The sequence below is a fragment of the Onychomys torridus genome, chromosome 3 (assembly GCF_903995425.1).
Source record: "Onychomys torridus chromosome 3, mOncTor1.1, whole genome shotgun sequence".
In the NCBI taxonomy this organism is placed as follows: Eukaryota; Metazoa; Chordata; class Mammalia; order Rodentia; family Cricetidae; genus Onychomys; species Onychomys torridus.
The window spans coordinates 59,984,245-59,997,902 of NC_050445.1; the positions used below are offsets into that span (position 1 = coordinate 59,984,245).

The window sequence follows — 13,658 nt, forward strand, 5'->3', positions numbered from 1 at the left end:
AACCCCAAAGTTGGCTGAGCCTGAGAATTCTATGTGAGATAAACTGTAATGAAGAAAATGTCAACAAATATACAAACTAGTGGATGTTTCCCTGGAAGGGAGCAACAGTGCTTCTCTCCACTAGCAAACCAAGCCTGAATGGTTTTTAGGAATGTTCTTATACGATGAAGACATATAAATTTCCAGTTAAGAGTGTTACCCCATAGGTATAGAAGGACTAACTTGTAAATTAATTTAAGGAAAGGAACATAAGACAACATTCCCATTACCAAAATTGCTAAATTATTGAACTATGATAAAAAATCATCACAAGATAAATAGCATAAGTTTGTATAACCTATTAAAAAGAAATAAACATTTCAAAATATAGTGAAATATTAGCTTACAAACTACCTTAATGTTTAAGGTTGTAAGTTCTGGTTTCATGAAGTGATTCTGGGAATAAAAGTATTGACAACATCCATGAAAACACTGAGAAGTCAATAAAACACTGGCTAGCTTCTCCAAGACATTTTCACCTTGGAAATACTTTAAATTACTAAACTATTAGAGAAGAAATGAAAAGTTTGAGACTTTCTTTTACTATAGCTTAAGTCTATCAAATGATGTAAATATTGCTATAAAATCTTAGAGAATTAAAAGCATTTACAGAGAATCTGTAAAACATACAATTTCAATAGAAACAAATGCATTAAATCCCCTGCCGTCATGTGATCTGTAAGTCAATGTTTTTCCTTTAGAAGCCACATTAAACATATAAAATATACATAATAAAAACACTAGCTATAGCATCTTTAAAAGCTGCAGTTGTCTATGTTTTGAAGATAAATAACTGAAAGTGTAATTACTGACACAAAGAACACTTACTTTGCTAAAGTCTAGTACATATTGTCAACTTAATGTCCCAGCGAGACTATACAAATACGAATCCCCAGCAAACAGCAGCAGGAACATGCTCATAGCATCCTATCCAGTCCTCTGTTTTTCCTGACTGGCCCTCAGTGCAGCTCTACCCTCCTATGGGAGCTTCCTCTTTTTCCTGTTGTCCAGCTCTGGGGAATACAAGAAAAAGAACGTATTTCCCAATGTCACTTCTAGCTCCCCCAATTCTACCTCAAGTCCTACCCAAGCCACTTTCTCCTGGAGTCTAGACTTTTCTCCCCATTAACAACCATAACCACTGCTACCTTCTCTACTTGCTGGCCAAGCGCTTTCAAAAGAACAAAGATGGCAGCTTAGACTATTTTATGTGCTGCCATAACAGAATACTGGTGACCGGGTAACTTATAAAGAATGGGTATTTACTTCTTATAATAGAGACCAGAAAGGCTCAGGCTGACAAGCTGACATATTCTATAGACCTATCTGACTGATGCATTGTCCCATAGCAGGGAAGGAAAAAAGAGTCAGAAAGAAAAATAGAACTTTTGATCGATGTTTTCTTTATTTTACATAACTAAACACCCGAGGCCAGGTAGTTTATAAAGAAAAGAAGCCGACTGATTTTACAGTTTCAGGAGGTAAAAGTTTTAGATTGGGCTACACCATCCATTTGGTTTATGACTAGGGCCTCTGACTTATCACAGCCTTTTGGAAGACAGCATAGTGACAGGTCATGTGAAAGTAGTGACAAGAACATGTGGAACGGAGAGAGCCACAGCGTGGCAAAAGGGAGCAAGAGAAGAGAGGAAGCCAGACTTTCTTCATAATCAATTGGTCCTCACAGAAAATAATCTTGTCCTAGAGCAAGCACTCTTGAGAGAGAAACACTAACTCTCTCAAGAAGGTGCCTTGTCCTAATCTCCTCTCATTGGGCCTCCTGAAGACCCACCACCTCTCAGTGCAATCTACTCTACTCCTGTAATCAAGCCATGAAGCACACAAATCTCTAAAATATGTCCAAACTAGGGAATGGAGAGATGGCTTGGCAGTTAAGAGTACTGGTTGTTCTTTCAGAGGACCTGGGTTCAATACCCAGCACCCACGCAGCAGCTCACAACCATCGGTACCTCCAGTTCCAGCGAATCTGATGTCCACTCTGGCCTCTGAGGGTACCGCACTAGCACGTGGCATACAGACAAGTGCAGACAAAACATCCACATACATTAAAAAAAAACTTTAAAGTATGTCCAAACCATAATAATCAGGAACCCATTTCTATGATGTACTCCAAACATTTACATCATGAATTTATCCATGGAAGCAGAACCTTTCTGATTGAATTGCATAGTGTTATTGGCGATTAGATTTATATAGGTATAAGGAAGTCAAACTGACTTCACAGAGATAGTGACAACAGGAGAGACGTAAGACTAGGGAACAAAGCATTCTGTTCCTTCTCAGAACAGTCGTCAGAGGAGGGTGTTAGTATGTAGGTCCCAATGCTCTAGCACAGTGGTTCTCAACTTTCCTAAGGCTGTGACCCTTTAACACAGTTCCTCATGGTGTGGTGACCCCAACCATAAAATTATTTTCGTTGCTATTACATAACTATAATTTTACTACTGTTACAAATCGTAATGTAGATATCTGATCTTTCCGATGGTCTCAGGCAAGCCCTGTGAAAGGATCCAAAGGACGTTCAAGCCGCAGGTGGAGAACCACTGCTATAGCACGTCTTAAAGCTTAGCAGTCTGTTCTGAGCCTCACTCTCCCCGAGATTCTAACTGTCTGTCAGTCTGAAGTTTTGTTATGGCTGTAACTTTTTCTCCCTATGTTTTTAAAAGAAATTTAATAAAAGTTCAGTAAGGGACAAGCTGGGGCTACTAGTCAGATGAAATTGCGATATGCCTTTGTTTGACAGCAGGTCCACAGATTTATTACCATCCTAAAAAGAATTCAATGTACATGAGAAAACATTTAGTACCATCAAGTATTCTAACAGAGACTAGTGCAATGGAAGGATTTTTCCATCTTTTTAAATATATAAAACAAGAGTATCAGCAAAATGCAATGCTATTAAAAAAAAAAAAAAAAACTTTAAGAGATAAAAGCCCAATTTGCTCCCTCATTCATCAGAGAAGGCATCTCACCCAGTAAGGACACCTGAAATATGTAAGACGGGAAAGAAAATAAACAACAAGAAACCCCATCTTGGCCTTTACAGCACAATCTACACACACAGCGAATGTGTCAGGCATTCACAGTCAAATGCACATTATGAAATTCCCTTAAACTATAATATCACATTAAACAAAATTTCGTCATCGATGGTTCTAATTTTAAATTTCAATTAATGTTCGATTTATTTCAATGTGTAAGTTATAAAACAGGGCATAAAATCATGACCATAACACAAACATCTGAAGAAAAGATCACACGTGTGAGCAGCCCTGGCCCTGGCAAGTGGCTTCCTTTAGAGCTGTTTGCTCCACATCGACACACTGTAATTGCCTAAGAGTTGCTTCTATAGTGTTGCATTTTCTAGAGCTAACAGAAAATTTTATAATGAAAAGCCTGAAATCCCAAGCCTTGTTTATCGTAGAACTCTGAAAAGATCACATTTACTCAATATTGGCAGGACAATGACTCTCCCTGTCTTCAGGAAGGTGCACACTGAACACTCCTTGAGAAATACCATTTTGTATCACACTGAACTCTACATGCTTCAAGATTCTGTAACCGTGGAGACCTAAGAGGAACTGAGAGGAATTGCATACTGTTGGGGCAGAGAAAGCATTTAAATCTATCAGAACTGAGCATATTAAAATGTACGGATGTATTAGCATATTTTCATAACAGGTATAAATCATAATTAAATCTCTATGGTGATATATTTAACCTAGCTTTAGCAATAAAAAGAAGCCTATGGAGGGGAATTGGGATCTGTCCCTGGTCTATGGGCAGGCTTCTGGAACCCGGTGCCTGTGGTGTGACATCTTGCACAGCCTTGGTGCAGTGGGAAGGGGCTTGGACCTGCCTAGGCTCAGTGTGCCAGGCTCTGCTGACTCCCCATGGGAGACCTCCATTTGGGGGATGTGGAGATGTGGGGATGTGGGGTGGCTTGGGAAAGAGGGCTGGGAGTGGGAGGAGGGAGAAGGGGGGGAATCTGTGGATAGAATGTGGAGTGAGTAGAAAATTTCTTAATAAAGAAAAATGAAGAAGAAAAAAAAAAAGAAGCCTATGGGCAAGAAAGGTGTCCACAGTAGAGAGAGCATTTCCACTATAACTGTTTCAAATGTAATTTTGGCTTTTTTTTCTAACTAGGTAGGTCTATTCTCTATTTACTAACTTAGCAAACAAAAAAATTTATATACTTTCAATTACTTTGAATATGTAACTATCAAACAAAAATACATGCGAGGTTGTTTAAAATTATTCCTAAGACTCCTTTAGCCTTAAAAATTATTATATATGCTACCTCATTCTTACTTTTTAATGAAGAAATATTAAAATTTATAACTCAATTTATAATAAAATACTAAATATTTTAAAATGTTTATTATAATCTTAAAAACTTCCTTATAATGTGATATTTTGAGAATTATTAATGTATAATTCAAGTAAACTGTGGTAGTTTAACTTTAAAAAATTAAACAGTCTGGTTCTTCAGTCTCCTTCAGAGACTCATAAAATAAGGTTGGGTCCTGGGTGTGTCACGCATAGGAATGTTGTAGCTTTAAGAACATAGCATCTCGCATAGCTCACGAGTACCTCAGGTCCTTGCAGGCACACACTTGCAGGGGATAGGGGGGTCCTGTTCCCCATCTTCCTCTCTTTTACTCTCCAGCTAGAAGGTGTGTTTTTCCTAACAAATGTTCCCACTATGATGTACTGCCTCATCACACCCTTGAAGCAACAAGCCAGCCAGGCATGGACTGATACTTCTAAAGTTGTGACCCCAAACAACCTTTTCTTTTCATAAGCTGAATTCACAGGAATAACAAACAGCTTACAAAACAAAGTAGCATCCAGAAGACAGCTCTTGGTGTTTTTAGGGTAAGATATAGTAAATGAGAATCTGAGGCACTACAAACTCTCTTCCCGTACAGACACATCTATAAAATGCTGCGTGTAGTTTCAGCTCCGTGGCAGACCATTCCACTTGGCTCCCCAGACTGATTCACATTAATAACTGCTCAAACGGCACCAACAGAAGGGCAATGTGATTAGCACAGTTATCACAGTGATCTATCACCAAGCTACTCTTTTTTGTTGTTGTTTTTTGTTTTTTGTTTTGAGATGAGGATCGAACCCAGGGCTTTGTGCTTGCTAGGCAAGCGCTCTACCACTGAGCTAAATCCCCAACCCCCCAAGCTACTTTTTAAGGGCTAAAGTTTTCCTTTGGTGCTGCCAAGCATATTTTCAGCTTATGTATCAGAAAATGACAGGCTCCAGAAATAAACCTAAGTCATTCCATAAGTTTAGCGTTTAACCCTTTGACTTAGAATTCCAAGAAAGTTTACAATAATTCCTGTAAGTCACTGATTCAGTGCAGTTAACACATCATTAACGATATGATGTGTGTATGCCATAAAAGTATGTACCACTCTTGATGAAAAGAACAGTTGTGTGTCTCCATGCCAGGGGCCACATAAGGGTCTTACACTTTCTAGGCAGGTGCTTTGCCACCAGCTACACTCTTTTCAACTGATCATCAGGGTCTGGCAGCAAGCCTCAATCCTTTAGTCAGATTCCTCCATCAATACACACTTTCAGTGGATTTGGCCAGTGATCATATAAGCAGACAGGGGCCTTCCAGTCTGGTCCCAGAGCAGGAAACACTGTGCCCCTCCCAAGCTCACATTTAAATGAGACAGAACTTTTAAGGACTCATTATCACAACACCAGTGCATTATGAGAACAGGTTCCTTGCAAAGGGCCAAGTTCAGTGCCTTCATGTCATTTTCCTTGCCTCCTCTGTCTTTCTACCAAGATGACGCAGCAAGAAGCCCCTCATCAAATGTACTATAGGCCCTTGAACTCCCATTTTCTGGCTTCCAGAAGAGTGAGTCAATAAATTTCTCAATTGCTCAGTCTGTGGTATTGTTACAGCAGCACATAGACTAATACAGTCTAGACAAAGCATTGCTCAAGCAACTACAGCCTTCTTTCCCGTATTGCCTAGATAGCTAAGGCTAATCCTAAACTCAGAATTAACAAGTGAATTAAAGTCTTTGTCCAGACAGGAATCTATGTGTACTTCCCTTTGATTTCATTTCACCCAACAACATAATGAGGCATCCATGAAACTAGTCACATTTCATAGATTAGGAAAATAAGGCTGAAATGACAAACAGCTTGATTGAAATAATAAGGCATTAGATGACAGAGCTTAAGGAGGATCCAAATTACTATGGTTTCCAGTTAAGTGCCTGTATTAGTTTGGGCTTGTTTCATCGGAAAATGACAAAATAAAATAGTGATCCACACAGAATGGAAATGTGCTCATGCTCCACATAAAGGATGCTCAAAGGGTAGCATTACAGGGCAGGCTGACAGCACCAGTCTTCAAGGACTCAGCTCTCCAGGGTGAGCTCTCCAGTTATCTTCACAACATACCCAGGCTTCGTGGCCAAGACAGAGTTAGAGGTCACCCAAATCACCATGTTCACAATACAGCATGAGGGAGGAGCTGGGCAAGGGAAGGAAAGTACACACCAGCTCTGTTTTTAATCATCATTTTTGGTATTTGTCATTTATTTATCTTTTTTTAGACAGGACATCTCTTTTATGTAGCTCAGTTGTCCTGGAATTCATGGAGATCCACGTGCCTCTGACTCCTCAGTGCTGCAACTAAAGGCATGCGCCTCACACCCAGCCCAACTGTGCTTTTGAAAGTTTCCTAAGCCAACCAGTGATGGCACACACCTTTAATCTCAAGAGGCAGAGGTAGGTGGATCTCTGTGAGTTTGAGGCCAGACTGGTCTACAAAGTGAGTTCTAGGATAGCCAGAACTGTTACACAGAGAAAACTTATCTTGAAAAACAAAAACAAAAAAAGAGGAAGTTTTCCTAGAATCTGCAAACAGTACAATCCCATACCTAAATGCAAAATAGATACAAGGCAAGAAAAGAATGGGAAAAAAGGAAGGAAAATGAACACAACCAGTACAGTCTTCTTATGTCATGTTAAAACTGAATGATACGAAAAGGCTCAAATGTGGGTATCTGCTACACAACGTGCAGTCTCATGTTGTGTAACTGTTGATTCTCTGGCTTACATGTCACCCTAGTGTGCATACATACCAACTACAGAACTATGTTCCAGGCATAATACTGTGAATAGTTTTAAGTAATTCTTGGTCTTTACAGAATGACAGAAGTTAACTTCATTTTTAAAAGCTATTACTGAATTTGAAATAAAAAACATTAAATCATTGATGCTTTAAACAGACTAAAGGTTTCTTACTGCATGGGGAATGAAATTCTAATGTCTCAGCCCATCATAAAGTATTTTTCTAGACAAGTTTACCATCAGTGACCCTTAAACACTCTCTCTAGCAAACAGCAACTTTTCACTGGCCCTGAATTGTCTTGCCTTATCACCTGAGAATGCTTTGTTCTCCCACCAATATCTTAGAGGAGAATGATTTCAGCAATTCTCAAATATCACCAACCCTAAAATATTACCCCTTCCATGTTGTTTAGAAGGATGCAACACTACTCTAGCTTGAGTTCTATGATTCTGTTTTGTTAGATGTAGGTTAGGCCTACACATCAGCAGCTTTCTTAGCAAACAATGGAGAACCTTGGTCAGAGAAAGAACCCATGATCCCATCAGGTACCTCAGATGTTCAAACTCTTACAAAAAATGAGGTGGTGTTTGTATGTAGCCTCGACATAACATCACATGTACTTTAAATCAGCTTTACACGACTTACAAAACCTGATGCAAAAATAACACAAAAATAATTGTTACCCCACATATTGTAGGGAATGATCCATCACCAGGGGACACATCTTGCTCATGTTTAGTACAGACATAATTGTTTTCTTATAGATATGGAACTTGAAGATGCAGAAAGCTAATTGTGTTAGGAAGATTATCAGAAAGTCCTTCAGGTCTTCTAACCCTACCTGAACTACTTTTATATAATACTCACGCTCAGACATCTCACTTGGTCTCTTCTTTATCTCCTCAACAGATAAAAGCAGAGTGAATTTTAAGGGGAAAGCATGGAAAGTACTTATCACAATTTTTCAGCTAGTCTCAGGTGTAGAAACTACTGTTAAGCAAACCTGTTAAAAAACCTCGGGGAGGAAACTCCTAGTATGATGTGCACACTAACATTTCCCCTACTGATCAGACACTGACTAATCATCCTTGAGAACACACTATCACAGCTATCCAGCCAATCCTCCTACCCCTACAACTATACTAGAAATACGACAGCCTGGTGGTTTCAGACAAAAATAAGATTTAAAAAAATCTTAGCTGTTCCCTGAAATAGCTGGCAAGCTATCAAACCTAGAGACAACAGAGACATCTTACAACTAGACCAGAGTTACAGAGGACTGGGAATGTGCACTTACAGCATCTACTTGACAAAACGCTTCCCAAATGCTCCACTAGCTGACTAAACAAGGTTCCAAAGTATCACCTGGACAGATAGACTTCACTTATTCCAGTTATGAAGCTTTCTGCTCTTTACTAGAAGTTTGGTTATCCAAGATTTTTGTGGTTTCACTTGCTTTTTGTTACTTGTTTATGGTTAAATGAAGTGGAAGAAAAACTGTAACGGCCTGTCTTGTTGGGTCTTTCTCAAAGCGTCTAACATATTATTTGATGGTGTATAGTTCCTAACTGCCAGAGATTGAACTCAATCCTCAGCCCTGCATGTCCTCCGAGATCATCTGCAGGGGATATTGCTAGAACCAGTCTCTCAGCCAAACACCAGGCCTATCTCATCAGAACCCAGGGATAGGTCCCAGGAACAACATGTTCTCCAAATGCTGCCTTAATGGGAAGGATAAGAAATACAGATTAGGGAGAGAGAATCCTAATTTTCATTTAAGTCAACCAAGTCTACTGGGTCCCAGAAAGAATTAATGGTTCCCTAAAACTGTGAAAATATAAGGGTTAGCTGTGCCTCTCTGGGTAGCTGGCATCTTCCCCTATCCTATATAACCAATCCCCTCTCGCTCTAAACATTCATAAAGATAGGAAGGGTAGTACGCCCCCATAGAGGGACAACAGCTTAAAATCCAGGAACTAAAACACAGATGGCTTATCGGTTAGATCAGAGTTAAGTAGCAACGAATGTGAAAATTCTATCCATTACACACAGCTCTACATTTTTAATGGGAAAATAAGAACTTCCATTACATAATGAAGTTAAGTGAAAAAATCCTTTTACATTTGCTTTGGAATTTAAAGGTCAAGAATAAAAATACAGAGAGATCATTATGTAAAAATTAAATGTATTTAAGTTTTTCTGGATACCACTACAGAAGGACAAGATCAAATTACTTTTTAAATCCATGAATACATTTTTAAAGATCTGTGCATTTGTCTTGTAAGAACAGGGGTTAAAATAGGAAGCACATGCTGAAAGCCTATTTAGTTCTTCTGTTATAATTAAAGCCTTCATCAACATAGAGTCAAAATTACTTATTATCCCCATTCTGAGGAAAGTAAATTTTCAGTGTACACAGCTAAGTTTTCATTAAAAATAAAAACTAAAAACCAAAGAGGGGAAATCATAGATGAGATGAGAGACTATACTTTAAAAGTCATAAATAAAAATATAGTGGTCTTACTGAAGTATATATATATATATGCTTTGATTCCCAGAAGGAGGAAAGTAACAGGAAAGAATCTTAAAAACAACCAATTACTTTCTAAACTCTGATTTAATACTTAAGCTAGTAAAGAGGAGAAACTAATATATGTATTTCAATACTAACACTTAAAGATGAAATCCAAGCCACTATCAATTACTAAAATAGTTTAAAATTCAGCTTTACAACACAAGTATCTTGATAGAAACCAAGAGTTCCTATACCTACTTTAAGAAGTGCCTGCATATACTATCCCTGGTGTATGAACTGGCTTTTTGGAGGCCATTTCCTATGGTGGACACCTTGCAGGGCCTTGATGCAGGGGGAAGAGCTTGGACATGCCTCAGCTGAATGTACCAGGCCTTGCTGACTCCCCGTGGGAGGCCTTACCTTTTTAGAGGAGGGAATAGGGTAGTGGGTTGGGGGGAAAGGTTGAGTGGGGGGAAGGAAGGCAGACATGGAGATCTGTGGTTGGTATGTAAAATGAATAAAAAAATTTCTTATAAAGAAAAAAAATGTAATGGATTTCAGTTGTACTGTAACCCAATTCTTTTAGTCTCTATAATAGTTTGCTTGCCCAATTTCATTCTGCTGGCTCCAAAATTATATTCAATATTTGGTCAACAATATTAGTGGAGGCAACAATAACAATCTACATCCTTTCATTTTATATCCTATGATTTTGTCACTATTGTTTTCATGATTTTTGCTATAACATAATAAGCTAATGCATGCCTCTGTCCTGGTTTTGGATGGAATTATATGGCAACATCTAGGCAATACTCTTTCTAATTTAAAATAACTACAAGGTTGCACATTACACTAGTAGATTTGTAATCAACTAAAGATAATGTGTTAAAAGCACAATTAAATGTGTCATAACAGAAGAAGGCCCCGGTAATTACAAACAGTGCCACGCTTGCTGGCTTTTTAAACAGTAGCACAAGACTGTGAAAAATCGCCACCCAGTGATGCAAATGAAAACTGCAATTTGTTTTTGTGTAAAATGATTACCCCGGAGGATTATTTCAACTTCATTACTGAATGAACTCTTGCCTTCTTCTGTGAATACCAACTGGTACACAAGGGAAGGATGTTTCTCTACTACCCGACCCTCCCTTTATTCTTATTCTGCATGCACCTCAATCTACAAAGCCAAAAGTTTTAGAAATCCTCGTGAGGAAAAAAGGCTTTCCATAAACACGAGCCAGTTGACTGTACATGAATACTCTAGATATATATTCCTATTATCAACAAGAGTGCCTTGGGTCTAGATGGACCCCAAAGTTCAAGTCAACATTAAGTAGGAATGCTGGCCACAGGAAAAGGATTCTCTGGTGGAAAAAAGAGAAGAGGTGTCGTTGTTCACCTTAACAGTGTAATTTACTGTGACCTTCTTGGAAACAGGTTATAACGGTCAGTAAAGAGAGAATCTAGCCAATTGTCAACAGCCCAAATCGTCAGGAAATTGCTTCCAAGTCATGTACATATATCATTTAGAAGTCAGAAGATAAGAAAACAAAACCAATCTTTTTATTTTCTGTAATGTACCTATTTCACACAATAATTTAAAATCTTATGTCGATATACACCGAATAGTTGGGTTTCTGTTTGTTTTGTTTTTTTTCCCCTGAGACATGGTTTCTCTGTGTAGCCCTGGCTGTCCTGGAATTTGCTTTAAAGACCAGGCTGGCCTCAAACTCAGAGATCCACCTGCCTTTGCCTTTGAGTACTGGGATTAAAGTCGTGAGCCATTACAGCTGGCTAAACTAGATGGCTTTAATGAAAATGTACTCCCTCATCATGTATGTGAATGCTTGATCTCTAATAGGTGGTACTGTTTGGAGAAGTTATGGATGTTTAGGACCTGGAGCCTTGCTGGAGGAAGTAGTGGGGGTTTTGAGTTTACAGCCTTAGCTGACCTCCAGTTCTCTCTCCTTGCTTCCTGTGTAGGACTCAAAAGTTGAGATGTGATCCCTCTGCTTCCCGAGCTGGCCTCTGGCTACTGTGCCTTCCCTGCTGCTATAGACTCTAGTCCTCTGCAACCATAAGCTGAAATAAACTCTTTTCTCCTGTAAGTCGCTTTTGGCTGTGGTGTTTTTTCACTGCAACAAAAGACTCACTAGTACATATTCCAGAATACATGAGTATGGCACCATGTTAGCAATAAGATCACAAAAATATCTCATGTGTACCAATTAGCTTACCTTTTCAAAGTATCTTCATATGGTGTGCTCTGAGACTACAGTAGATATTACATAGACACTGCTATAGAACAACAAGTATCTTCATATGGTGTGCTCTGAGACTACAGTAGATATTACATAAAGACACTGCTACAGAATAACATGTATCTTCATATGGTGTGCTCTGAGACTACAGTAGATATTACATAGACACTGCTATAGAATGACATAACAAAAAGGGGAAAATTCCGAGAATAAATACATTTTAAAGTTTGTCATTATATTTTTGAATGACAATACAACATTCCTAGTAACTGTCAGGCTTGCCATCAGGAAAGTCAGTTAAGTCCTTGAATACTGACAGTTGTTTGCATTAATATTAATATTGCACATTAATATTAATATTAATGAAACATTAATACCATGATCCTTCAACTTTGATGACATTAGTTTTATACAACAGTTTTAAAATAATTTACTTATTTAAAATATTAGATAGTAAAAGTGTGAGGTAGCCAAACTTAATGAACAGTAAAACAACACTAAATGCAACTTTATTTTAAAAGCACTTTCATGTGTAAAGTATACAATTAAAGGTTTCCTTTTTTTTTTTTTTTTTTTAAAGCTTAAAAGATCACTAATGACTTAGATTAAAACTGAGGACATGGTAGAAACACTGACCTCTCTCCTCCACCTCTTTGATTGGTGCAGAACAGTATCATTATCTACAGTGACTGTATTGTTAACAGTGTATCACAACTTTACATGCCTCCTGTTTTATAATACTTAAGCAAACTTAGTTCAAAAATTTCAAATGCTGACAGTCCAGCATTTTAAAACTGCGACAGTACAGGGATTAAAAGACAGACTCTGGGAACAGATTGCCCAGGCTAATTCCAATTTTCTTCATGCAAGGAGAAGAGCCTGCACAGTTAAGTCCTGTGTGTACAGTGTAAGTTACTCACTTGCAGGTTATTTTAAGTATTTCATGCACACTAATTTGTTTAAGTCTACACTAGTCCCATAGGGTAGGTACTGATAACGCGCTCAGTGACACCCAAGATTGTTAAATAGCTTCTAAAGCTAGAAACCCTAATAAGCTGTGAAGCTGTGATGTCAAGCCAAAGGCTCTGGCTGTCAAGTCAGCATTCATGTTTGTATTTACCTGTAAACCTGTGCAATGCTCCTGAGGGAGAAGGGGGATGATGTGACAGAGGAAAGGGAAAGGAGACAGGAAATGAGAGCTCAGAGATACTGACTGATAGCACGAAACTTCAGGAGAGCTAACTAAGCCCACAGAACGCCAGCTCTACAAAGTGGTTTTCTTTTCTTTTTCCTGGGAAATCAGTGAAGCTGGAAGCTTTGCATCTGAACCCAAACAGGGTTGACCAGACACAGGTCTCAGCTGACAGTTCCTGAGAGACAAGGAGGCCTCGGCTGATAATGGGAACTCTGGTCTTGCTGGGGCATTTGAACAAGGTGTAATACCAACTGTACTGGATATTTTATTGTTTTCCTAGGATTATGATGGAAGTGATTTCTCTTCGTAAGTCCTGGGAATATTAATCATGCTCAGTCCAAGATGGTCCTGGGAAAACTTGCTGAAAACACAGTATGTCAGCCTTTGAAAAAACGTAACATTAGGGTTGGGTATAGCAGACAGAACAGCTGGTGCTGAGCGTATTAGAGTCATTAAGTCTTAGAAATTCCCCCATGAAATAACAAATCTGGAAGCCTGTGAGACTTCCAA

General features: G+C 38.6%; 1 protein-coding gene across 1 annotated transcript in view; it reads right to left on the bottom strand.

Annotated features, from left to right (window-relative positions):
- Nucleotides 1–13,658, bottom strand: part of Umad1 (UBAP1-MVB12-associated (UMA) domain containing 1) — a 177,609-nt gene that overhangs the window by 135,792 nt on the left and 28,159 nt on the right. The window lies entirely within an intron of this gene.